The 25,548-nt window shown below is 43.2% G+C and overlaps 1 protein-coding gene, 1 long non-coding RNA gene and 1 pseudogene across 5 annotated transcripts in view; 1 reads left to right on the plus strand and 2 right to left on the minus strand.

Annotated features, from left to right (window-relative positions):
• Positions 1-11,353, plus strand: part of LOC125752909 (uncharacterized) — a 48,921-nt gene extending 37,568 nt beyond the window's left edge. For both annotated transcript variants that reach the window (XR_007403497.1, XR_007403498.1), the window contains one exon: positions 9,619-11,353. This is a non-coding gene — a long non-coding RNA (uncharacterized LOC125752909). The remainder of the gene's footprint in view (positions 1-9,618) is intronic.
• LHFPL3 (LHFPL tetraspan subfamily member 3) overlaps positions 1-25,548 on the minus strand; it is a 563,045-nt gene that overhangs the window by 118,117 nt on the left and 419,380 nt on the right. The window lies entirely within an intron of this gene.
• Positions 1,835-3,418, minus strand: LOC112661338 (40S ribosomal protein SA-like; annotated as a pseudogene).

A 25,548-nucleotide genomic window follows, 5' to 3' on the forward strand; every position in this document is an offset into this window, starting at 1 on the left:
TACATTACACCAGGTATTATATTAAAGCAATCATTTAATATATAATTTCATCCAAAATTGGATAACTCTAAGAGGTAGATGTTATTCTTATACTTACTTGACAGAGGAGGAGGCTGAGCAGATAGCAACCCAGCTACAGGTTATTCTAAAGCTCAGCTCTTAATTATGCTACTTTGATAAAACTGACTATTTTAATTCTAAATATTGCCAGTTAAAGAAAGCCTCCACTCCCTGCCTTTACATCTTTCTTTGTAGACAGCTGGATTTTATATAAACATTTCAGTCTGTAACCAGTAGCTGAGCCAGGTATGGACCATTGAGCTAGGGTAGGAAAATTTTCAAAGTGAAATTGTTTCCATCTAGTTGTATTGCTCCTTGCTGAGTGTTCATTTAATACCCATGGATCATGAGTTGTTTCCAAGAAGGGAAGTTGGGGATAGTGGAGTCTCTGTCCACAGAGAAGGTCTGGCATGGACACAGACATGGAATTATAGAAGGGCCCAGCACACGAGGGTTAGTGTGTCTGCAATGTAGGGGATTTGGGGTTGGAGAGGAGGACTGGTGGAAAAGGTGGGGGTCAGAACACAGGGGCATTGTTGGTCTCGCCAATGCTCATGGAATGAAATCTGTAGGAGGTGGGAGTGGATGGTGGTGGTGGTGGATGTGCTAAAGAGGTTAAAGCTTAAGCAACATTACTACTACTGAGATTTGTCCTTTAGAAAGAAAAAACTAGCACTAGTGTGGAGAATGAACTTCTTGGGGGAGCAAGTGCAGACAAGGACTTACTGCCATAGTCCACTTGAAAAAAGATGAGGCCCTGGAGAAGGAAAGAAGTGGCCAGATTCTCCAGACATTTCCAGCTTAAGGTCAACTGGATTTGGATAATCAATAAAAACAGGCTGGGAAATTTGAGGACAAAATTAAGCAAGATTACAGGAAGGAGGTGGTTTTTCTTGTTGTTGTTTTTTTTTGGAGAGAGGGAGAGAGAGAGAGCCTGTGAATGAGCAGTGGGCAGGGCTGAGGTAGAGAGAGGGAGAGAATCTCAAGCAGACTCTGCACTCAGTGCGGAGCCCCAAGTGGGGCTCGACCTCATGACCCTGAGATCATGAACTGAGCCGAAATTAAGAGTCGGATGCTTAATCAACTGAGCCCCCCAGAAGCCCCAAGAGATTCTTTGCTTCCCCTAGGAAAGGTTAAATAAATTAACTCTTGGATATGTTGAAGTTGAAAGAACCATGGGATAGTTAGCTGGAGGTGTTCAGACAGCAGATGGAGCCTCAGGTTGAGTAGGGCTAGAGATCTAGATATTCATTTACTACAGGTATTTACTGAGTGCCTACTAAGCTCCAGGCCTATTTTAGAGACTTGGGATAGAGCAGAGTAGAACCATCAACATGTACGTGGCTAGTAGAGCTGGGGTGTGGCTGAAATCCTCAGCAGTGCAACAGCAGGAAGAAAGGATATCTGAGGCCAGAACCCTGAGGAATCTGCACCCAAAATGCGGGTGGGGAAGGGGGAGGAGAGAGGTAAAGGGACTGAGTCAGAGTGGTGAGAGGGGTAGGAGTACACAGCATTATAGGGAATAAAGGGAACAGGGTCCAGCTTTTTAATTTAAAACATTTTTTAAAAAGATTTTATTTATTCATGAGAGACACAGAGGAGGAGAGACATAGGCAGAGGGAGAAGCAGGCTCCCTGAGGGGAGGCTGATGTGGGACTCGATTCCAGGGCCTGAGGATCATAACCTGAGCCAAAGGCAGACGCTCAGCCACTGAGCCACCCAGGGGCCCCTAATTAAAAAATTTTTTTAATGTGGTTGAAAAAACCCAAATAACCTAAACTCCACCATCCTAACCATTAAGTATATGGTTCAATTTTATTCACACTCCCCATTTCTCCCTCCCCCCAGCTTGTGGAAGCCAACACTCTGACTTCTATGGGTTTGGCGACTTTAGATACATCACATAAGTGGGATTGTGCAGTATTTATCTTTTTGTGATTGGCTTATTTTCTTAGTGTAAAGTTCTCAAGGTGCATTCATGCTGTAGCATGCGACAGGATTCCGTTCTTTCTTAAGGCAGAATAATTTTCCATAGTGTATGCCATGTTCTGTTTATCCATTCATCCATCAGTGGCCACCTGGGTTGCTTGCACCTCTTAGCTATTGTGAATAATACTGTCCTGACATAGGGTGGCACATACCTCTCTAAGACTCTGCTTTCAATTCTATTGGATATACACCTAGAAGTTGGGGTACTGCCTCCTATGATAGTTCCGTTTTTAATTTCCTGAGGAAACACATACTGTTTTCTACAGTCCTTTTATTTTTTTTTTTGCTTGTTTGTTTTTTCCACAAACTGTTTATTTTTTTATTTTTTTTGTATTTTCTTTTTTTTTTAATTTATTTTTTATTGGTGTTCAATTTACTAACATACAGAATAACCCCCAGTGCCCGTCACCCATTCACTCCCACAAACTGTTTATTTTCCATCAACCTTATTTCCATTTTGTTTGCCTTTGTGGAAGAGCAGTTTAGGATGACTCAGTGGTTGCTCCTATCCATTCAGTGGCCTGAGGAGTGGGAGCCGTGGGCCAGTCTTCAGTGGCAGGCTGGACGCTCTAGTCTTGGGTAGGGAACTGTTGAAAGGCACAGAAGGCACCTGCCTGCCTTCAGACCAACCAGTCTGTGACTTCAGGTTGAGCAGCAGCGAACTCAGGAGCTGGAGCAGCCACTCACCCTGAAATTCCTCCTTGGTCACAGCCTGTTCAGCAGCAGCCTGCTCTTCCTTTTCAATGTCTTCAGGATCTCTGTAAGAGTAGACCCCAGGCATGACCTTCCATGGGTGCTCATGGGAAATGGTGTCGCACACTTGCAGAACCTCCCGGGCCAGCACCCACCACATCAGACCCACTGAGTGAGTTCCCTTATTTGTGGCAAGGGATGGCAATGCCACACAGCACAGAGGAGAGTCTGTGTTACACAGAGTGATGGTAGGAAGGTCAGCATAAGACTCAGGCTGGTGGTCAGTGCTGGGATCAGTAACCACCAGAAGTCTCAGCACCTGGAAGGCTGCCTAGATCTGGTTAGTGAAGGTTCTAGGAGTGAAGTGGCCAGCCTTGGGAATGGTTCCAGTAGCAGCAGCAAACTTCATGTAGCTCGCCGGCCATATTCCTGGATGATATGACATGACGTCAACTGGGTTTTCAGTGGCAACAATGACATAAGCTGCCAGCATAAGCTTCTCTCAGGTTCTCCTGAGATTCGTGATGTAGATCCCATCGCCTTTCCCTCTGTAGATGTACTATTCCATTTGGAAGTCAACGTTGGTCCCAGCTAAGTGGGTTCCCTGTTGCAAGGAATTTGAGGACATGCTCATCCTTCATATGCAGGACACCAAGGTCTCCAGATATTGTCAAAGTTTCCCTTTCAGTTACAACAGGAATGCAAACAGTGCCAGATGGACGCTTCCCTGGGTAGCACAGAAAGGCAATCCACTTGGTTTTTGATATCATTGTCTTAATTCTGACTACAAAAGATAGAAATGACAGCTATTTGGCATAATATTTGGCATAAAAGCTGCCTGTGTGTTGAGTGGAAATCTGCATCATCTTCTTTAATCCTCAAAACAACATTCTGAAGCGGTATTATTGGCACAGTTTGCAGATGAAGTATAGAAATGTTAAATAGGCCAAGGAACTAGTTAGGGCCTGGGACTTGAATTCAGGTCTCTCCTGATTTTCAGATGCAGCCATTTTCATGTTTTATTTCTTTTTTTAAAAAAGATTTTATTCATTTATTCATGAGAGACACACACACACACAGAGGCAGAGACACAGGCAGAGGGAGAAGCAGGCTCCCTGCAGGGAGCCCAATGTGGGACTCGATCCCAGGACCCCAGGATCAGGCCCTGGGCTGAAGGCAGCGCTAAACCGCTGAGCCACCCGGGCTGCCCTCACGTTTTATTTCTGGTGCCAAGGGCCTGTTTTCCCAAATTCCCTAGGGATTTACGAGATGTTTTTCACCATTTGGAGAGTATTTCATGAATTACAAGGTAACATTTAAAAGAACTGGGAGTCAGGAGTCATATTGCCACTCTCATAATTCTAGCCCCAAAGTCTTAAGTAATCATCTCTCTCCATGCAGCACGTGGAAGCGGGTCGTTCCTACACACTGCCAGCGACACCCAGGCTGGCACCACAACAAGCCTCTCTTCTTCGGCGCGGTGTCTGCATTGTAACCGGTTGCTGTCATTGTTCAAAATTAATGAATAGTTTGCAAACTAGCATCACTTCTGTGAAAGTTGATGGACATATTAATTATACCTTATTTAGATTTCACAGTTGCGTGACCCAGATTCTTCTCTTCTGCCAAATTTCCAAAGAGGCAGTGGCATTTTAAAAACTTCAGTTAAACATAGTTAGTGTATTAAAATGCAAACAATGGAGGAATTGGCCATGCAGAAATGGGAAGATGATGAGCTTAGTTTATCTCACTTCAGGACTTGAGTCAGATAGTCCATTTTCAGGGTTTTTGGTTGATTCAATAGAGCACATATTTCCCTTCTGGGGTTTTATTAAAATCTTTTGTAGGCACTGTATCTACTCCGTGTCTCCTTTCTATTATACAAGAATCAAGGCATTTACTGGAAGACTGATCCCAGCTGCTGATTAACAACATCCTCAGTGCATTAGATCTCTTGTTTTGGGTGTTTATAATCTACATTGATAGAAGATTGGGATGCACACAGGGGTTTGAATCTTGGCTTCACAATTTCATATTGAGCTACTGCCAATAGGACAGGCATTATGTAGATGCTGAGGATATGGTAATACTTATGATACAGCCCCTGCCTATGGGAGCTCAAAGGGGGCCCTGCTGGGGGCATACAAGTAAGCAGGTAATTACAGTACCCTATGATAGGGATATGATCGCGGGGAGAGAGGGATGACAGGAAATCTGCAGGAGAGATCCCTATCCTAGTAGTTTGGTGGAGGATTAGGTCAGGGAAAGCTGCCTGGGGAAATGTTGTCTAACTGTTTCAGTGTTTCTCAGGCATCAGTATGCACCAGACCCAGGTGACTGAATCAGAAGACTGTCAAAATAGACATTTCTGGGCCTCACCTCTAGAATTTCTGATTCTGTACATCTGGGGCCTGAGAATGTGAATTTCTAACAAGTTTCCAGTTGATGCTGATGCTGCCTGCTTTGGGACCACATTTCAAGAATCATTTGTCTAAGCCAAGATCTGAAGGAGGGTGAGAATGGAAAATGTGTGTGTGTGTATGTGTGTGTGTGGTCCATACTTGTGCTCAACCATGGGAGGTGGAGCATGGGGAGTGCTGGGTAGAAGGATATTCCAAAGGGAAAAGAATGTACAAAGTCTTGAAGATAAAAGAGAACATGGCATACCTGGGGACATCAGTATTGTAGAGTTGAGAGTATAAGAAGTTGTGAGGGGTGAAGTGATGGCATCAGGAGTGACAAATTGCAAAGGACCCACAAAGGACTCCATGCTAAGGAGTTGAGTCATGGCAGTGGGAAGCTGCCAAGTGGTTCGGTCAGGAGAGTAATGTGATGGGATATGCATTATAGAAAGGTCTCTCTGGCTTCACTGTGGATAACAGGACGGAAAGGGCAACATAGGAGCAGGGAGACGAGTTAGGAGGGCCTTGCAGTGACTCAGGAGAAAGATGATGGTGGCTGTGTGGAGACTGCTCTTTGCCAAGGAGAGGGCTGTGGTGGATTGAAGTCAGCCACAAAGTCCTAGATCCCTCTTTCCATTGAGAGATGAGGTCTATATCTCCTCCCTTTGAATCTAGGTAGGCTTATGATTGGTTGGCCAACAGAACAAGGTAAAAATAATGCTGCATCAGATTCCAGGCCCAGTTTTGAGAAATTGGCAGCTTTCTCCAAGATCCCTCCATCTTGGAGCACTTGTCATGGCTCCCTGGTCTGCCTCATGAGATGACCAACAGCCTTGCTGGAGAACCTCTGTGGAGAGGTCTAAGACCCCCTGGAGAGGGAGGGTGCCAGTTTTCTGCTTCTCCCTGCCAAGTGCTGGGTATGTGAGTGAAGACCTCATGGACCTTTCAGCTCAGCCGAGCTGCTGGCTGAACGTCACCAAGTGACCCCTGGCAATGCCATGTAGAGCAGAAGAATTGCCTTGCAGAGCCCTGCCTGAATTTCTGACCCACAATATTATGAATGTAATAGAATGGTTGTTGCTTTATGCTGCCAAGTTCTGGGGTAGTTTGTTCTGCAATAATAGATCACCGGAACAGTTTTAGTAATTGACACACACAGAGCACCAATATCTAAGGGGCGGGTGGGGGGAAGAGAGACCCTCAAAGCAGAATACATTTCAATGAAAGAGAAAAACAAGAAGAATATGGTGTCGTGGAAGCCAAAAGAAGACAGGGCTCTAGGCAGGAAGGAGTGGTTAGCAGAGACAAATGCTACAGAGGAGCAGAAAAGGATAAAGACCAAACAGTGTTCCTTATATTTAGTGGCACAGAGGTCACTGGTGACATTGGTGAAAATCTAATAAGCCAGAAGACAGCTTATAGTGAGGAGACAGAAGGTGAAAGTAACTCTGTCAAGAAGCTTCAAGGAGAGGGGGTAGTTCTAGGGGTTTGTAGGGTTGAGAAAAGGTTTTTATTTTTAAGTTATCAGACTTGAGAGCACATCTCATACTGATGGGAAGAATGCCAGGAGAGGGTAAAGAGAGGTCCTGGGGCAAATGATACTGTGAGGTTCTGCAGAACACAGAGAGCTGGGTTCCAAATACAGGCAGAGGGATTTGCTTAGGGTGGAAGGAGGGACCCTTCTTCCACTGTGACAGGAGAGAATAGGAAAATGAGGGTGCAGAGGAAGAGAAATGTGAAGATGCATAGCAGCTGTAAGGTGACGCTTATCTGATGGCACCTCTTTCTCCTCTGAGGTGGGAGACAAGGCTGCGTGCTTAGAGAGGTGGGGGAATTGGGGAGATGAGACTTTCAGGAGTTTGGGAAGACTTGGGATAGCCACTGTGGGGATAGCAGAGGACCAAGCAGAGAGACCCAGGACTGCATCCATGAAAATGGTACCTACTTCTATGCTTGTGTGATCTTCTTTTCCCTTTGGTCCCATCTAATGGTCCAGGGCTAGAATCAAGGAAAAGCAGACAGTTTGGATGAATGTTGGGTTGGCATCTTGGAGGACTTGTATAAGGACACATAGAAAAAAAAAAAAAAAAAAAAAAAAAAAAAAAGGACACATAGTAAAGGACTTCAGGATGCTGGCAAAGGAAGGACTGAAGTGAGGGTGCACGCATCAGAAAGCCAATGATGACAGAGAAGAGTCAAGTTTGAGGGATCAAGGTCTTGATCAGCTTGAAGGAGAGAGGATAGGGATCTGATTTTGCTTTTTCAGAGGTTCTAGGTAATGGCAGAGTCCAAGGTCTAGAGTTGGTGGCTGGGGTGCACAGGAACTGAAGGCAAGACAGAGAGGAAATCTATGTGGATGGTCTCTGACAAGGTCTCTGGAGGTGGCAGGGTTTGAGGGTGAAGGAAGACTAGGGGGCAGCTGCCAGAGTGTTCACAAAGTGTGCAAGCCTGGGAGGTTTGACTGTTATCCCATTCTACAGGAGAAGAAACTGAGGCATGGAGGTCACATAGCTATTGAGTAGCAGAGCCAGGCCTCTGAACCCAGGAAGTCTGGCTGCAGAGTTCATGCTCTACAACACGAAGCGGCCTGTCATCACATAGATGGGAAAATAGCTGTAGAAGGCTCACGTGTGGGGAGCAGAAGAGGGAAGGCCAGGTTTCTGAGGACACGTGTAGCATTCCAACTGGATCTTGAAGAATAATTGTAGTTCACACATATTTGGCCAGGATTTATGGCAAGTAATGTACATGAAATCATTCCATTGAATTGACCTCTCCTGATGTCCCTCCATGGTGGGCTCAGTCATCACTGTCTCCATTTTATTTTTTAAAAAGATTTATGAGAGAGAGAGAGAGAGAGAGAGAGAACACACCTGCAGGGGTTGGGGAGAGGGAGAGAGGGAATCTCAAGCAGATTCTCTACTGAGTATGGAACCTCTGTGGGGCTCAATCCTATGGCCCTGATTCATGACCCTGAGATCATGACCTGAGCCAAAACCAAGAGTGGATACTCCACCGAGAGCCCCCCAGGTGCCCCTCACCACCCTCACGCTAGAGAAGAGGACACTGAAACACAAAGTAGTTCAGCACTGGCTGAATGTGACAGACCACATGTTAGAGCCTGGATTGTAACTGAGGCAGGCTGGTGCCAGAGCCAGGGCACCCAACCACTGCCCTGTAGGTGCCTCACCCTGGAAGCTCCGGGAGGACGGTGGGAGGGGAAGGAGGCCTTGAGGTCAGCGGGAGTGTGTGTTGGCCATGGCTGGAGGAGCTGTGTGTGGGAAATCAGTGGATGTTATAGGTTCAGGGAGCTCCTGTAGGGTACACATAATGGCTGGAAAGCTGGAGAAACAGAGTGAGGGAATCAGGATAAGTATTCCTTCTAGGTGAGTATGAAGAGCTTGGGTACTTCTTGGGTCAATTTGTGGAGTGGTGATGTCTGTGGTTGGCATGTCCCTGCCTCCCCTCCCCCTACACCAGACCTCATGCCCCTTAGTGACAGTCAACCAATGATGGCTAGGTGATGCAAATGCTCATCGAGGCACAAGGGCCTGAGGTGGTGTGGTCGCCACCCACACATGGGGGTGGGGAGAATCAGCTGATTCACAGTAGAGTTGGGCTTTAGATGAGTGGAGGTGGGGACCACTGAGAGCTCCTGACAATGACAAATCTGAGCCCCCCACCCTTGCTCAATCTTGTGGTTCCAATGGCATGGGAAGGACATTCTGAGAGTGGTGCTCAGGGTCTGTCAACTGTGGCACCTGCGGCTCCACCACCCTGAGAGGTCCTTCTCTTTCCTCTGAAGCAGGGCTGTGGCCCCAGGAAGCTGAGCCCAGGTCCTCATGGAAGGAGCTTGTGGGAGCACTGTTTGGAGAAGGAGAACAGATTAAATACACCCCCGAGTCTCTCCTCGACATCAAACCTGCACAGCCCAACAAGCAGCTGGTGACATTAGGCTGCCACAGTGCCTTGGTTCAATCACAAGGGGTCCCTGTCTTCCCCTTTCCTTTCACGTGGGGGAATTTCTCAAAAGAACACGATTTCTGCTGTGTCTCCACTCCACCTCTGCCTCCTGCTCAGTCACTCAGATAGGGAGAAAGAGAAGACAAGAGGTTTTCTCAGCTAGCAGCAGCCAGAGAGGACTCGGATACGCTCTGCCCAGTTTTCTGTGCTGTAATTAAGTAAGACAAGCAGTTTTCTCTGAAGTGCTGGTGATGAGCCACTGGGGATTTCTGGGAAGGTTGCCTTTGGGAGTTTGGATCAGGCCAAGGGAATAATTAGCTGCAAAGGGAAGTGAGGAGCTGCAGACAGAGCAACGGGGAGAGCATCCTCGGGAAAAGCCTCGTGACTCCTTACTCCCAACAGGCCCTGGGCCCACGGTGACCGAATTGGGAGGGATGGGGCTGTCCGCCAACGGGCTTCAGGGCTCATTTGAGTACCATTCCCTGCTTACCCCTTGATCCCTGTTTTCTAGGAGCACCGGGGAGGAAGATACCAAGTGCTCAAGCCTGAGTGCTCATCTCCAAACACATCAAAGAACATACAAGGATCCATTAAAAATGATACATGGAACATGGTCCTTTCAAGTCAGAATATGAAGACGAGAGGCAGCTTCTTTCTCTGCAGGCCGCACTGTCACCTGCAGGGCTACAGTTGAACTCCCTGCGACAGTGGCCCAGACCACCTGACGCTCGGGACCAGATAGCCCTGTGCCCTCTGGAAGATGCTGGAGCATAACGGTGCTTCCCAGCAGGATGGCCAGGGATCACTAAATCTGAGCACGGTTTTACTTCTCAATGGGGCTGCTTGTCACAGTTGAATCAGGAGTGAGGGGTATCCAGCCTTGAGCTGTGTTTGTTCCCCTTGTAAAGGCCTGTCACAGCTTCATACCTCATGAGATTAGTTACCCCCCAGTCTAACAGCCCGGCCACCCACGGTGACCCTCACAGTCCCACGTGCTGTAAAGTAGGAGACTAGGCACAAGGGAAATATGCGATGAACAGAACCCCTCACCCAAACGTCAGGATAAATATCTGGGACATTGCAGTGGCATTTTCTTGTCAGTTTAAGAGCGGAGATTCTTCAGGTGTGGTCCTGGGACCACCAGCAGATTCATATAACCCGGGAGCATGTTAGGATTCTCACTCTTGGCACCTCCTCCCCCACCCCAGGTAACAGACACCCTGGGAGTGGGGCCCAGCAGAGGAGGCCTTGGGAGATGATTCTGAAGCCCAGGGTTATGTGGGAACCACGAGTAAAAGAGTGAGCAGTCAGGGGGCTCTTGTGCCCGGACTAGGACTTGGGGTGTTTCAGACCCGAGATGTCTTTGCGAGAGCTTGGGAGGAAGGCCTGAGAGAGAGGATCATATTGGCAGCAGGGGTGGGGGGACCCATAGGTATCTTGGTAGCACGGATTTGAGGTGTGGTTTAAAAAAATTCGCTCTGTTTGGTATTGTATTGTAGTAACGGCAAAGTGTAGTATTTCCAAATAATTTGTCAGTGTAGGCAGATAATTTCAGCTGTAGCCCAGATGACTTTGGACCCACAGAAGGGATTTACTTCCTAGTCCTTCATGTCTATGATGTTCACCACAACAAAGCTTTGATGTTATTAGGAATGCATTTAGATTTATATCCACTGGATCTAGATCCCCTCTTTGGCATTGGTCTGGTACTAGCTAGCTCATACCTTAAACCCAGACTAGAAAATATGGATAGAGGCTATTTTTGAAATTACATTCTCCTTCTCTTCTTCCCAAACAATGCATTCTGAGATTCTGATACGAATAGGAGGCATTTTAGGGCACATGTGGAAAATCACGATTTAAGAAAAATGTGAGCATGCATTTTTTATGTTCTGAGAAGCTAAGAAAAAAATACGGAAGAGAAAGTTCAGAGAATCTAGGAGAAACCCTGAAGAATAGCCTTTTAGCCAAGAAGAAAAATTGTTAGTTGTTGGCTATATTCAGAAGATTTGCATTTTTAAAGTTAATGACTTATATAATAAAAGGTTCCAGTTAAATTATTATAGTGGCTGCTTGCTTCAGGGCAAGTGAAAACCTTTGAGGTTTTAAATCATATTCTTCAGTCTGGCAGGAGAGGGCATTTTAAATTCTTGCAAACTATTTCTTTAATCTCTGTAACTTTTCTCTACCTGGTCCCCTATATGTAACTGGCAGGAAAATGAAAAAAAAAAAATTTTTTTTTTTTTAACCAAAAATGTTGGTATTCAGGCACGAATGGGTAGGTAATGTTAAGATTGCTGAGGCTTCCCTGGAAGTATTATTTGGTTGGTAACCTATGAAAAATTAGTAGCTGTATTTAACTGCCTGAATATAGCATATTATGGTTATCCTACTTTTGAGCCTTGGTGTGATTCAACCTTTGACCTGTGCATTGACAATGACTCTTGAAATCAAACCCGTCCCAGAAAAGCTAGCGATTTAACTGTTTTAACTGTAACGATGGCTCAGCATTTGCCTTGCATCAAAGAGGCAGGGCAAGTGGAAATTTTACAGTGTGGTTCTGCTCTAATGTAGAAAGATGCTAAGAGTCATATATTTTGCCTCCTGACTGAGGACTTTAATCCAGCATGCTCTGGGTACTGCAAACAGAGATCCTCAGAGCAAAACTCCATAAAAGGAACAAAATCAGATAGAATTGAATATACAAAAGCACTTGAATAAAATGGACTGTATCTTGATGCCCAGAATATAAGTAGTCAAAAAACTCTTTTTCCATAAAGCTCAAGTTCTGGAAAAACACTGGGACATAGTGATGCGCATTTACGTAGAAGCTTTACTGGGGTTTAAGCTCTGGAAGCCTGATGTGGAGCTTGATCCCAGCACCCTGAGATCATGACCTGAGCTGAAGGCAGACACTTAACTGACTGAGCTACTCAGGCTCCCCTGTATAATATTTCTTAAATTTACCTAACTGGAGAGCACTTTGGTTCTGCTGTGGAGAATCATGACAGCCTGATGCTAATTGTGATGGCCTTTTGGGTGGTGCTGATGGGGCTGTGACTTCCCCGTCATGAGTAAGGACAATCAGGGCTGATCGGGACCAGGTATAGAAGGTCCCCCTCCATATCAGGGCAGGGCCCACCCTGACTCCCCCACAGCAGCACCCTGCCTGTCTGTGGTCAGCTCACCAAGACGGTGGGTGAGGTACAGCCAGCAGCCCCTCATTGCCCCATCAGTTCCTGGGTGGGGGAGAGACCCCCCCAGAGGGCCACTCTGGCTCTGAGACAGCTGCTGTGGATGACAGGGAGACTGGGTGGCTTCATTTACATTCAAGCAGCTGTGATCCCATACAAGCTAGAAGGGAAAGCCCACAAGGGAGAAAATGACTTACTCATAAAATTTTAATAAATAGGTTAAAAGAAAAACCTGCCTCAGCTCCTTTTTGTGTTGCCGTCAGCAAGCCCATCTCTTGTAGCAAGCTGACATTCTTGTCGGCAGTACTGTTAAGAGCACTCCAAATAAGATAATTACCCAATAAAGTTAATATTAACCAAATTGCATGGGACTTGAATTAAAAATATATTTGATTGCAAGATTGAAGTCCAAGTCATGTGTCTTACCCACCAAATGTGCAGTTTGCCTGCCTCGAGAGTAGGAAGTGGCATGGGGAGGAGGCTGCCATTTATATTCTGAAGGTGAACCCACTCTCAGAAGGAGGACCTCCAAGGATGCTTTATTCTCTACTTCAAGGCAGCAAGGGAATGAGGTTTCTGCTTTCTACTTTATCTCTGCATGATGTTTCCGTTCACTTTGCTGGGCAGCAGTGCCGGTTAGCACAGCCAGTCCTTTCTTGTGAAGAGTGAGCTAAGGTGGCCTTAGAATGGGAAAGGGCACTGCTGGGTGGGTTCCAGTGTCCTTGTAGGGCTGTTGCGAGGAGGCAATCCGAGCCATTGTCTGAGCTCTCCTGTCAGCATGCCCTGGGACTGCATGGCTGGAGACGGCACACAAAGGCCATTACATTTGAGCAGAAAGAGCTCAGGACGTGGGGTCAAAAGACTTGAGTTCTAATAGTCTCTGTGTCATTAACTAATTCAATGATTTTTGGCAAGTCAGTTCCCTTCTTTCTGCCTCATTTTTCTTTTCTGTCAAATGATGGTAAAAAATTCACTCTATCCCTCTAGGGGAGAGAATAAAAAGAATAATAGACATGGAAGTATGAATTTAAGTAGTTATCATTAGCCTCAAGTGATTGGTCAACAGGAAAGTCATCATTTTAGGGTATTAAAACAACAAGATGAAACAGAAATTGATAAAAATCAAAAATAAAACTAAAGAAACAAAAGTCCAGGACTAGATGGCTTCACTGGTGAATTCTACAAAATGTTCAAAGAATTAATACCAATTCTTCTCAAACTCTTCCAAAAAACAGAAGAGGAAATATTTCCAAACTTACTTTACAAGGCCAGCATCACTCTGATACCAAAATCAGACAAGGATGCCACAAAAAAATTATAGGCAACACACATGCAAAAATCCTCAACAAAATATTAGCAAATCAAATTCAATAATACATTAACAGGATCACATACTGTGATCAAGTCAGATTCATTCCAGGGATGCAAGGATGCTTCAACATCTACCAATCAATGTGATACACATATTAACAAAATGAAGGATAGGATTATGTGGTCATCTCAACAGATGCAGAAAAAGCATTGACAAAATTCAGCATCCATTTATGATAAAAATTCTCAACATAGAAAGTACAAAAGTACAAAGGTGGGGACACCTCGGTGGCTCAGCGGTTGAGCGTCTGCCTTTGGCTTGGGTCATGATCCCGGGGTCTTGGGATCGAGTCCCACATCGGGCTTCCTACATGGAGTCTGCTTCTCCCTCTGCTTGTGTCTCTGCCTCTCTCGCTCTGTCTTTCATGAATAAATAAATAAAAATCTTAAAAAAAGAGAAAGTACAAAGGTAAGGTTTCTTAACATAATGGAGGCCACATATGACAAGCCTGCAGCTAACATCATACTCAATAGTGAAAAGCTGAAAGCTTTTCCTCTAAGATCAGGAACAAGACAAGGATGTCCACTCTCATCACTTTTATTCAACATGGTATTGGAAGTCCTAGCCAGAGCAACTGGGCAAAAAAAAGAAATGAAATGCATAAAATAAGATGGAATGGAAGAAGTAAAACTGTCACTATTTTCAGATGACATGGTATTATATAGAGAAAACCCTAAAGACTCCACCAACAAACTGTTAGAAGTAATAAAGGAATTCAATAAAGTAGTAGGATACAAAATCAATATGTAAAAATCCATTGCATTTCTGCATATTAATAATGAACTATCAGAAGGAGAAATTTAAAAAATCCTATTTGCATTTACATCAAAAAGAATAAAATACTAAGGAGTTAATTTAACCAAGGAGGTGAAAAACTTGTATGCTGAAAACTATAAGACATTAATAACCAAAACTAAAGAAGACATAAATAAATGGAGAGATATTCCATGCTCATGGATTAGAAGAATATTGTTAAAATGTCCATACTATCCAAAGCAATCTACAGATTCAATGCAATCCTTGTCAAAATTCCAATGACATTTTTCACAGAAATAGAACAAACAACTCTAAAATTTTTATGGAACCACAAAGGACCCTGGATAGCCAAAGCAATCTTGAGAAAGGAGAACAAAGCTGGAAGCATCATGTTCCCTGACTTCAAATCATATTACAAAGCTACAATAATCAAAGCAGTATAGTATTGGCATAAAAACAGACACAAAGATCAATGAAACAAAATAGGGTCCAGAAATAAACCCAAGCAAATATGGTCAATTAATTTATGACAGATTAGCTAAGGATATAAAATGGGGAAAGGACAGTTTCTTTGATAAATGGTGCTGGGAAAGCAGGATACCATACACAAAAATTAACTCACAATAGATTAAAGCTTGAATATAAGACCTGAAACCATAAACTCTTAGACGAAAACATAGGTGGTAAGCTCCTTAACATTAATCTTGTGATGGTTTTTATTGTATTTGACACCAAAGCAAAGGCAACAAAAGTAAAAATAAACAAATGGGACAACATTAAACTAAAAAACTTCTACATAGCAAAAGAAACCATCAACAAAATGAAATGCTATTGAATAGGGGATCCCTGGGTGGCGCAGCGGTTTGGCGCCTGCCTTTGGCCCAGGGCACGAACCTGGAGACCCGGGATCGAATCCCACGTCAGGCTCCCGGTGCATGGAGCCTGCTTCTCCCTCTGCCTGTGTCTCTGCGCCTGTCTCTCTCTCTCTGTGACTATCATAAATAAATAAAAATTAAAAAAAAAAAAAGAAATGCTATTGAATAGGAGAAAATATTTATAAATGATATATCAAATATGGGCTAATATCCAAAATATATAAATAATTCATACAACTTAATAGCAAAAAACCCAATCTGATCAAAAAATGGATAGGGGATATGCATAGACATGTTTCCAAAGACATACAGATGGCCGACAGACATGGGAAACCATGCTCAACATCACTAGTCAGCAGGGAACTGTAAAACCAAACCAAAATGAAGTACTACCTTACACCTGTTAGCATGACTATTATCAATAAGGCAAGAAATAATAAATGTTGGCAAGGACATGGAGAAAAAGGAACCTTCATGCACTGTTGGTAGGAACATAAATTGGTGCAACCACTGTGGAAAACAGTGTAGAAATTGCTAAAAAAATTAATAACAGAAATACCATATCATCCAATAATTCCACTTCTGGAACTTTCACTTCTGGGTGTTTATCCAAAGAAAGTGAAAACTCTAATTCAAAAAGATATATGCACTTCCATGTTATATATTGAGCAGCATTGCTCAATAGCCAGGTCATGGAAACAACATAAGTAAATACTGATGGATAAATGGATAAAGAAGGTGCAGTATATGTATACATGTATTTGTTTAGCTATAAAAAGAATGAAATCTTGCCATTTGTGACAACATAAATGGACCTTGAAGGCATTATGCTAAGTGAGATAAGTCAAAGAAAGACAAATATGGTATGATCTCACTTATATATGGAATCTAAAACAAAACAAAACAAAAACACAAGCTCATAGATACAGAAAACAGATTGGTAGTTGTTGCCAGAGGTGGGGAGTATGGGGTAGGGATAACACGTGAAACGGGCCAAAAAGTACAAAATTCCAGTTATAAAATAAGTAAGTCATGAGATGTAATGTATAGCATAATGACTCTAGTTAATACTATATGGCATACTTGAAAGTTGCTAAGAGGACAGCTCCTAAAAGTCGTCATCATAAAAAAATTTTGTAACTACGTATGGTGATGGATATTTAGACTCACTGTGGTGATCATTTTGCAATACATACAAATATCAAATCATTACATTGGACACCTAAAACTAACATAATATTACGTGTCAATTATATCTGAATAGAACAAACTAAAATAAATAAAACTAAGGGTAAATTCTGGGCCTGGGGCGGGGAAAAATCCAAAGTCTCTTATCTTCTTCAGAGAATAAGGAAAAGGAATAAAATAAGCAAATCACTCAGAGTTATGAGCAGTATGTATTAGTAACTACCATAATAGAGTCAAAATACCAATATTCATTAGGCTAAAAAACTAGTTTTCTTTTAAAAAAATCTAGAGAAATACTCAAAATGCATTCTAACTACAACTATGTAACTAGTATATATTTGCAAGACTGCAGACCTGGAGAATTTGATATAGTCTCAACGGAAGCAAATGATACAGAAAAATGGCAGCGGTCTCATGGAAAGAGCACCAAGCAGACAGGTACGACCTCTGGCACAAGCAAGTCATGAGAAAACCACCTGTGTGCCATGTTCTCACACCTATATAATGGAGACAATTCCCAACCTAATCAACTCACAGGGTGGAATGAAATGAAATGAAACACCTATCTGAAAATGTGCAAGTACCATATCTCTGAGAAGTGCCATTATTTTAATTACTTAGTCAAGTCTCTGTTCTTATTGTAATTCAAGTCAACAATCATTGGTTGAGGGTCCACAGGCCAAGTGTGGTAAATTTGGTCAAGAGGTTACTCATCCTGTGTGGTTTTGTCAAGCAAGAGGAGATGGAGAGGGGTTGGTTCCTTACAGAGGTGGTGTGTGAGCTGATCAAGTAAAGAGTCATTCATCCCGTCATACTGTCATTCAGTCAATATTTGTGGGGCTCCATCCCTGTTCCAAGCACTGTCTGAGGGCCTTCTGCATTTATAAACAGAAAGAAGATCCCTGCACTTCAAGAATTTATATTCTAGTGGATGAAGGTGGGGGCTAGGTAAAGCGGGTTGTCAGGGTGAGGAGAGACCATTTGGGTGGTGTTAACAAAGACAAGAAGGGGAACACAGAAAGGGAAAAGTTTATTTTCTAGGTTTACTTTGGATTACTTAGTAGTGACTGTTGGAATCTACGTCAAGAAGGACTCTGAGACTTCCTTCTGGCTCCAGTAGAAATGTCTGGCCAGAATCAATTAATTATATCTGCAATGGTGTGGGATTGTAGCCTGTGTGCCAGAGACCTGCTATTCCCAGTGAGGTCCCACGTGGCTGGATTACACCTGAGTCATCATGGTCTGTGTCCTTCCACTCTCCGGGGACTGTTACGAAGCTCAATAAGTCAGTTTATTGAGTCCAGCATTTATGTGTATGTGCAAAATTATTTGAATAATCTCAGAGAAAGCTCTTCTACCAACAGGGAAATGGTACAGGTCTACTTTCCCCATCTTTCGTCTCCTCTACACTGAAACCACAAGCAGTCATGTGACTCAGCTATGTTTCATAGAACGTGTGCCTGTTTGCGGTTACACTTCTTTGCACCCTGGGCCCCAACTCAAAGTGATCTTCAACCTCTTAGACTCACAGAAGTTTTAGTTCCTTATTTGCTACTTTTGGAGTATCTAATTCATCCCCATCATAGCATTTTAGAAAGAGAGTGGTCTACTTCTCTCCTTTAAGTCTCCCGAGGAAGCCATATAGTCTCCTTGTTGACTTATTTCCCCCTCAAATTTCTTATGGTGTACTAAGGTTCTAGAATCTTTCATACTAAGATGACTCTAGCCTTCAGGCTGGGCCTTAAAGGGAGATGGAAGGAAACACTCTTACATGGTCTTTGATATGTCAAATTTAGAAAATCCTTTCTCTGTTGAGATTGTATTACTTTGAAGCTATCTTCTTAGAGTAAAATTTATTTTGTGTATCAAAATTGCTCATTTTTTTCCCCTGTTGGTTGAACTGTGGGAAACTGCCATACCTTAGGTCAAAGGTTGACTGCCAGAAATTTCCTATGGCTCAGTCTACTATTTGTATACCTTCTGTAACAATCCTAATCTTGAGGATCTGAGATGTTTTATGGAGTACTATGCTTTAAGATGTTTTATGGAGAATACCTAGTACTTAGAAAGGCAAAAAGAAATAAATATTAATATTTTGTTAAAACATGTCTCTCTGGGGGTGTCTGGGTGGCCCAGTGGGTTAAGTATTCCACTCTTGATTTTGGCTTGGGTCGTCATCTTACAGTGGTGATATCAAGCCTGATGTTGGGCTCTATGCTCAGTATGGAGTCTGCTTTAGATTCTTCTTCTCTGCACATCCCCTCCCCATACACACATGCATGCACATGCTCTCTCTCTGAAACAACAACAGGGGCACCTGGGTGGATCAGTGATTGAGCATTTGCCTTCAGCTTGGGTCTTGATCCCGGAGTCCTGGGATCAAGTCCCACATAGGGCTCCCTGCATGGAGCCTGCCTCTCCCTTTGCCTATGTCTCTGCCTCTCTCTCTATGTCTCTCATTAATAAATAAATACAATTAAAAAAAAACCCCAAACAACAAAAAACATCTCTCTACTTTCAAAGTCCATTCTTCCTATATTCCCTCCTTAATGACAGTAAGAAAAGCTGCTCAAGGCTTTTCTTTCCAAACTTGAAGAGTTGGAATACTCTTCAGCTTGGTTTTTATAGATGACATAAAGCCAGAAGGCACCTGTCCCCTTTAGTGTTCACTGGTTGAATGGTAAAAGGAAGCATTTCATGAGAAACTCCTGGGATGTTTGAAATGACATCCATACCTATATTTGTTTCTCAGAAGTCTGAGGGCAAACTAGTTTCTCTATTTGCTACTGAATAGCATCTGTATTTAATCTGATGGAACCTTCCAGGAAGACAAAGCTGGTGTTTATAGAAGTTTTATATGATCATCCCTTTTTATTTTACTCATGGCATCCAATGGCTGTGGTGTGCATGCAGGTGTGGTGTAGAAGTACCTGAGTATTTTAACATTTGTATGAAGGACTGCAGAGCAACTAAATAAAGCAACAGGACAGGCTAGTTGGAGAAGGCTGCTTTCATTTGATAGAAGGTGATAACAAGCCCTCTTCCAAAAGGGGGGATGCTAGGAGTAGTGATCTATTTTTGGAAATAAAAGTCAAACTTATCTTTTTCTGTGCCAGGGGCTTTGCTCACTGGGCCTATTTCTCGTGGTCTGAAAAGGGTCAATCATAGAAACAATGCCACCAGTTGGCTAATTAGCAGAGACTCTACTGCTCAGGAGGGGAGCATCTACAGATGACAACGAGAAACTAAGAGACCTTAGTTCCCTGCATTGCCATCTCATACCTCTACCTCTGTGGGCAAAGGAGCATATGCTCACACCCAGCCCTGCTGACCACTAACAAAAATGGCAGCACTGAGAGGAATCTTCACTCCCCAGAGATAGGAGTGTGAAATCAGTTCACAAAAAGCCAGTGAGATGTTGCCCTTGGGTGTCAACTTTTTCTCACTGAGCCAAGAAAAGTGTTCTCAGCAAATTCTTAGATTCTCTCTGCCAACTCACCAGGTGCTGTACTAGGAAAAAAAAAAAAAAAAAAAAAAGAACATGAAGATCAAAACTAGAGACCTGAGATATTTCCAGTAAGAAGGAAGAAAGAGGCAATGTTCCCGCCCCACTTCGTGTTTTTTTTTTGTTTTGTTTTTTTGTTTTTTGTTTTTTGTTTTTTTTAGAAGAGAATTACAAGTATTTGGATGTCTGCTTCAGTCTTTCTTTTTTTTTTTTAATTTATTTTTTATTGGTGTTCAATTTACTAACATACAGAATAACACCCAGTGCCCGTCACCCATTCACTCCCACCCCCCGCCCTCCTCCCCTTCTACCACCCCTAGTTCGTTTCCCAGAGTTAGCAGTCTTTACGTTCTGTGTGGGAAATATCAGAAAGGGAGACAGAACGTAAAGACTGCTTCAGTCTTTCATAGGTACTTTCCTTGGAGGCTGATGTGGAGGTCAGTAGCTTCCTTTTACTTTGCTGAAAGTCATTATCCCAGAGATTTAGGGATTAGAAAACTAGGAATGCTTTGTGGTGGGAATGAGAAGATAGAGAACAGAATCTGGGAGTATTTGCTTTTAGGGAAAGATAAAACCACATTTCCTCTATCTCTGCTTTGCTTTACCATTTCCTTAAAAGTTATGTCACTTGGGGGTGCCTGGGTGGCTCAGTCAGTTGTCAGTTGGTCTTCTGACTCTTGATTTTGGCTTAGGCCATAATCTCAGGGTGGTGGGATAGAGCCTGGTGTTGGTCTCTGTGCTCAGTGGGGGACTCTGCTTCTCTCCCTCTGTCCTTCCCCCAGTCATGCATGCATGTATGCACTCTCTCTCTCTCTCAAATAAATCAATCTTTTAAAAAAGTTATGTCATATGAAGATAATATAAATAAAAATTATCTTACAAGGAGGGAAAAAACCTCAAATTGAGGTGTGATTATCAGGAGAGGGAGTCAAAAGCCACTGAACCCTGGGCTTTTATTTGCAAACCAACCTGTGGATTCATAATATGCTTTGGCCAATTCATTTGACTTCCATGATGTTTTTCAACAGAATAACTCCCTGCCTCATGTGGAACTGCAAAGTTGGTTTAGTTAAGTTTTGTACTTTGAGAGGTTCAATGAAAGGTGCTTAGAAATGCAAGGCAGCAGGGCACCTGGTGGCTCAGTTGGTTAAGCATCTGACTGTTGATTTCAGCGCATGTCATGTTCTCAGGGTTGTGAGATCAAGCCCTGCATCAGGCTCTGCACTCAGTGAGGATTCTGCTGGAGTGTCTCCCTCTCCCTCTCCCCCCTGCTCATACTCTCTCTCTCTCCTCCTAAAAAACAATACATCTTAAAAAAATAGAAGAAATGCAAAGTAGCATAAGAAAGTAAGCTGAGGACAACTTAGAAAAGAAATGTATACATGGTACCTAAAACCCATTTTTGAGTTGCCTAAATGCAACTTTTCCCAGAGACTGCATATATACCAGCTGGAGAGAATCAGATCAGCTTCCACATGCCTCATAGGATCAGAAATGGGGTGATTCTGTTAATCTTATCCCTCTGGGTATTACCTTAATTTTCAGGCCTTCTCTCTAGGTCCTCTCCAAGATGGAAGCCATCTGTCAGAGGCGCCTCTGGGTTTATAGCTCCTCCAGCATTCACACTCCATCTTCCAGAGCTCATTCCCTAACTGCAGGGCCAAATCACCTTTCTCAGCTCCATCTAACTCACAGCTGTTCTAGGCTTGACAGTTTCCATCGGATCACTACGAGTCTCCTGAGAACATTGAACTAAAAGACTGTAGGGCCTATACATGGTAGTTGCCTTGACAAATATCATTTTCAGAAAGCACCAGCTTATCCCATTTGATCTTTAGCCTTTTGTTATTGGTTTGGATTATAACTTCATCATTTATAATTTGGAGACATCCAGTTATTTTTTTAACTTTTACAAAGGAAAAATCCAAGTTTCTTACAATAAAGACAAGCAATTACAATGCTTCCCATGGTTATAAGTTCTGCTAAATGCAAAGAATAATGAAAATTAAAAGTATGAACTTGGTATGCAAACCAAGATTAAGCTAGTTTGGATTTGGTGCCAATCAGAGATATTGACTAGAAACCCCTAAAGTGGGTTTTCTGTCCCAAAATATTATTCTGAGTGAGTGAGTTTGATTTTTCAGGGACATCTTGTATGGTTTTCTAAACCCACAGTTCGAACTTTGCCACAGACTGGTGGGGTGATAGAGGAGAAAAATTGAGAAGGAAATTAGGAGAAAAAAATGGGAGCGGGAGATTGAGGAATGAAAGAACAAATGTTTGCTCTCTTTCTCATCATTCTGATGTCACACTTCTGTCACTCATTTCAGAGGCCCAGAATTAGAGGATCTTGCACAAGGCTAGAAGTATGACAGTGATTTTCAAACCGTGTGCCAAGGAACCCCAGAGGTTCTTTTCAGGGGCTGCCTCATAGATAAAGAAGGAGGGAAAGGCTCCATTTCCCCTTTTCTCCAGACCTCTCATGGACTTGACAGTAAGATGGAATCCTAATGAAAAAGCCAACTGTAGTTTTCTAGGTGAAATTTAACCCATTTAGTATTTTAGTTTTTAAAATTAGAATTATTGTAAAATGAGCAAGGTAGAGAAAATCAGCATAGGTCCCAAGTGATCCAAGTGAAAGAACCTCGTCTTGTTATTGGTTCACGCCCCTCACAGTTGAGCTTTCTAAACTCAGGGCTCCTCATACTGCTTCTGCCAAAGCCTTGGTCCCGTAGCATTCAGACTCCCAAGAAAGTGCAGGTTAGCTCTGGGGCATCCCACTCCTCAGGCTTCAGGTTGTCTCCCACTCTCCTGAGTTTCTTTTGTCCTCTATAAAGCCAAGAGAACAAGTGAGCTCAGCTTTATCATTGACAGAAATTACCTTAGGGTCATTCCAGATAATCACTGGGGATTTGTGTGCCAATTCAATAACAAAGAATTTTGTTATACAATGATGATGTAGCAGAAAAGATACTGAACCAAGCCGTAGAGCAGGGTTATGGAGCTATGACAGCTGACTACAAAGTAGGGAAGCATATGCTGGAGTTTTAAAACCGTTCTCGAGTAGTGGTCAGAAGTGAAGTGGGTTGCATTGAGCCTGATGTTGACCATGGGGGGGCTGCCAGAACTTTGCCAGAAAAAGGGAAGGATTTCTGCACAGAGACTGGAGCCTGGACTCCCATCACCGTGCCAGAAAGTAATCAAACATCTGCACTGCACATAAACAGTAGGAGTGGAAATGCCTGCTGAAAGCTCCACTGAGAGAGAATTATAATAACGGAGTTTTCTATCCCGGGGCTCTGACCTGCTGCCACAAGGTCACCATGGAAGAAATAATGGAGCAGCCTGCAAAAACCTAGAAGTATTTGGTCCTTTGCATGCCCTGTGTTGCACTTTGTATAAGATAGCAGCTCAATAACTATTAAAGACAGTTGGATCCCTGGGTGGCTCAGTGGTTTGGAGTACCTTCAGCCTAGGGTGTGATCCTGGGGTCCCGGGATCGAGTCCCATGTCGGGCTCCCTGCGTGGAGCCTGCTTCTCCCTCTGCCTGTGTCTCTGCCTCTCTATCTCTCTGTGTCTCTCATGAATAAATAAACAAAGTCTTAAAAAAAAAAAGGATGGTGCAGAAAATGCCCTAGTAATTTCTCTTGAGAAATGTCTTTCTTTGCAAAAGTTAGGTTAAAAAAAAAAACAAAAAACCCTTTAACTACATCTCTGAGTGATGACAAAAGCAAGGATGAGTCCTTCATGCTAATCCTGTCCCCCGACAATAGAGATAATTTCCAAGGTGTATTAGACTAGGAAGGTCATTCAGATATCTCTTTGAAGTACAGGAAGACACTATAGCAAGGTCTGTGACCAAATACGGAGCTCAACAATGCTCTGCAGTGCATCCTCATCTTTAAACAGTGAAGAGAATCATCAAGTTCAGGAATGGATAGCAAGTCACCCAATGTCTGTAGCATCAATTTTCTTATTTGTAAAATGGGGATAATGACAACAACGAGACTGTTGGAAGGATTAGATGAGTTAGGGGATATAAAAACACACTGCAAATTGTGAAATGCTCCTGAGATCTAATTATGAATACTAAAGAAGCAGTGATGGTATGGTGGAATGAGCCTCAAATTTGAGGTCAGGAGATATGGGTGTAAATCTTGAGTCTTCTGCTTACCCGTTGTGTGACTGGGGCAAGCCATGTAAACTAAGACTCAGTTTCTTAGATTGTAAAATGTGAATTAATGAACTACCAGAAAGCTTCACAGGATTTTGATATTGTTAGAATAGCCGACTGAACTAGAGGTAGAAATCTAAACTATGCCACTCAGTTTCTCAGTTTTTCTCCCTCGGGAATATGGGATGAGGCATAAAGGACCGTCCATTATTTCTGAACAAGGCTATCATAGGAGAGCTCAAGGTGCCTTGTATGAAGGATGATGAGTAGAGGAAGTAGGTTTACTGAGAAGGAAGGCTGAAGGAAGTGAGAGAGAGAGATACATGCATACACAGAGAGCAAAAGACTACTTCCATTTCTAGGTGACATCCCCAAATATCCTTATTGTAAACTCCTTCAGGATATCAGTCAGGGCTCAGTTGCAGATAAGAGAATCCATTCTAGCTAGTTTAAGCAGAAAGGGATTTAATGTAGGAATTGGGTATTTACAAAGTTGCTGGAAGGGAGAGAGCAGTCTCTAGGTCAAGCTTTCAAGACAACAACCCTAAATAATCCCACAGAAATGGCCCATGGAGAGAGTTACTCCCTACCCTTCCAGGAAGCTAGGAAAGCTGCTGCTCCCATGGCCACATGGGTTTTATCCAGATCCACACCAGAAGAATTCTTGACACTTGTGAGGCCAAGACCTGGCCACGGAGATATCTGTTACCGCTCTCAGCCTCCATCCCACACACATCTGCTCACCAACTTTGGAGCATGGCTCCAGCTTTTGAGGTAAACTCTGCTGGCTGGAAGCTAGGCAATGTGCAGAATTATGCTCTAAGGAGTCTAAGCAATGTAGTTTCTACTGCCCCGCCTGTGGCATGCAACAAATCATGCATGGAATAAAATGTGATTCAATGAGTGAATCTGTATATCTCCACCATATCTACTTTGCTTTCTTTTTGAAAAATTATTTATATATTTGAGGGGTGGGGAAAAGCAGAGGGAGAGAAACTCAGGCAGACTCCATGCCAAGCACAGAGTCATCTCAGGGCTTGATCCCAGGGCCCTGAGATGAAGACCTGAGCCAAAATCTAGAGTCAGGTGCTTAACTGACAGAGCCACCCAGGTACCCATACTTCACCTTCTTTCCTCTCACGCTAGGTCCAGTCAATTTCTATTTATTTCAGCTGAAGAGTAGTCATCAACACATGCACATGACATCTTGAATATGCTGCAGTGGAGCCATTTGATTTCCTTTAGTGAGCTGTGCAGAGATAGCCAATTCAGAGACCAACATACAGAAATCAGGACACCGTCTGGCTAAGGTTGGGACACTGTGACCCGTACAGTGTCTCTCCTGTCCTCTTTCAACACTTTCTGTGAATTATCGAC

Source organism: Canis lupus, chromosome 18 (genome assembly GCF_003254725.2).
Source record: "Canis lupus dingo isolate Sandy chromosome 18, ASM325472v2, whole genome shotgun sequence".
NCBI classification, from domain to species: Eukaryota; Metazoa; Chordata; class Mammalia; order Carnivora; family Canidae; genus Canis; species Canis lupus.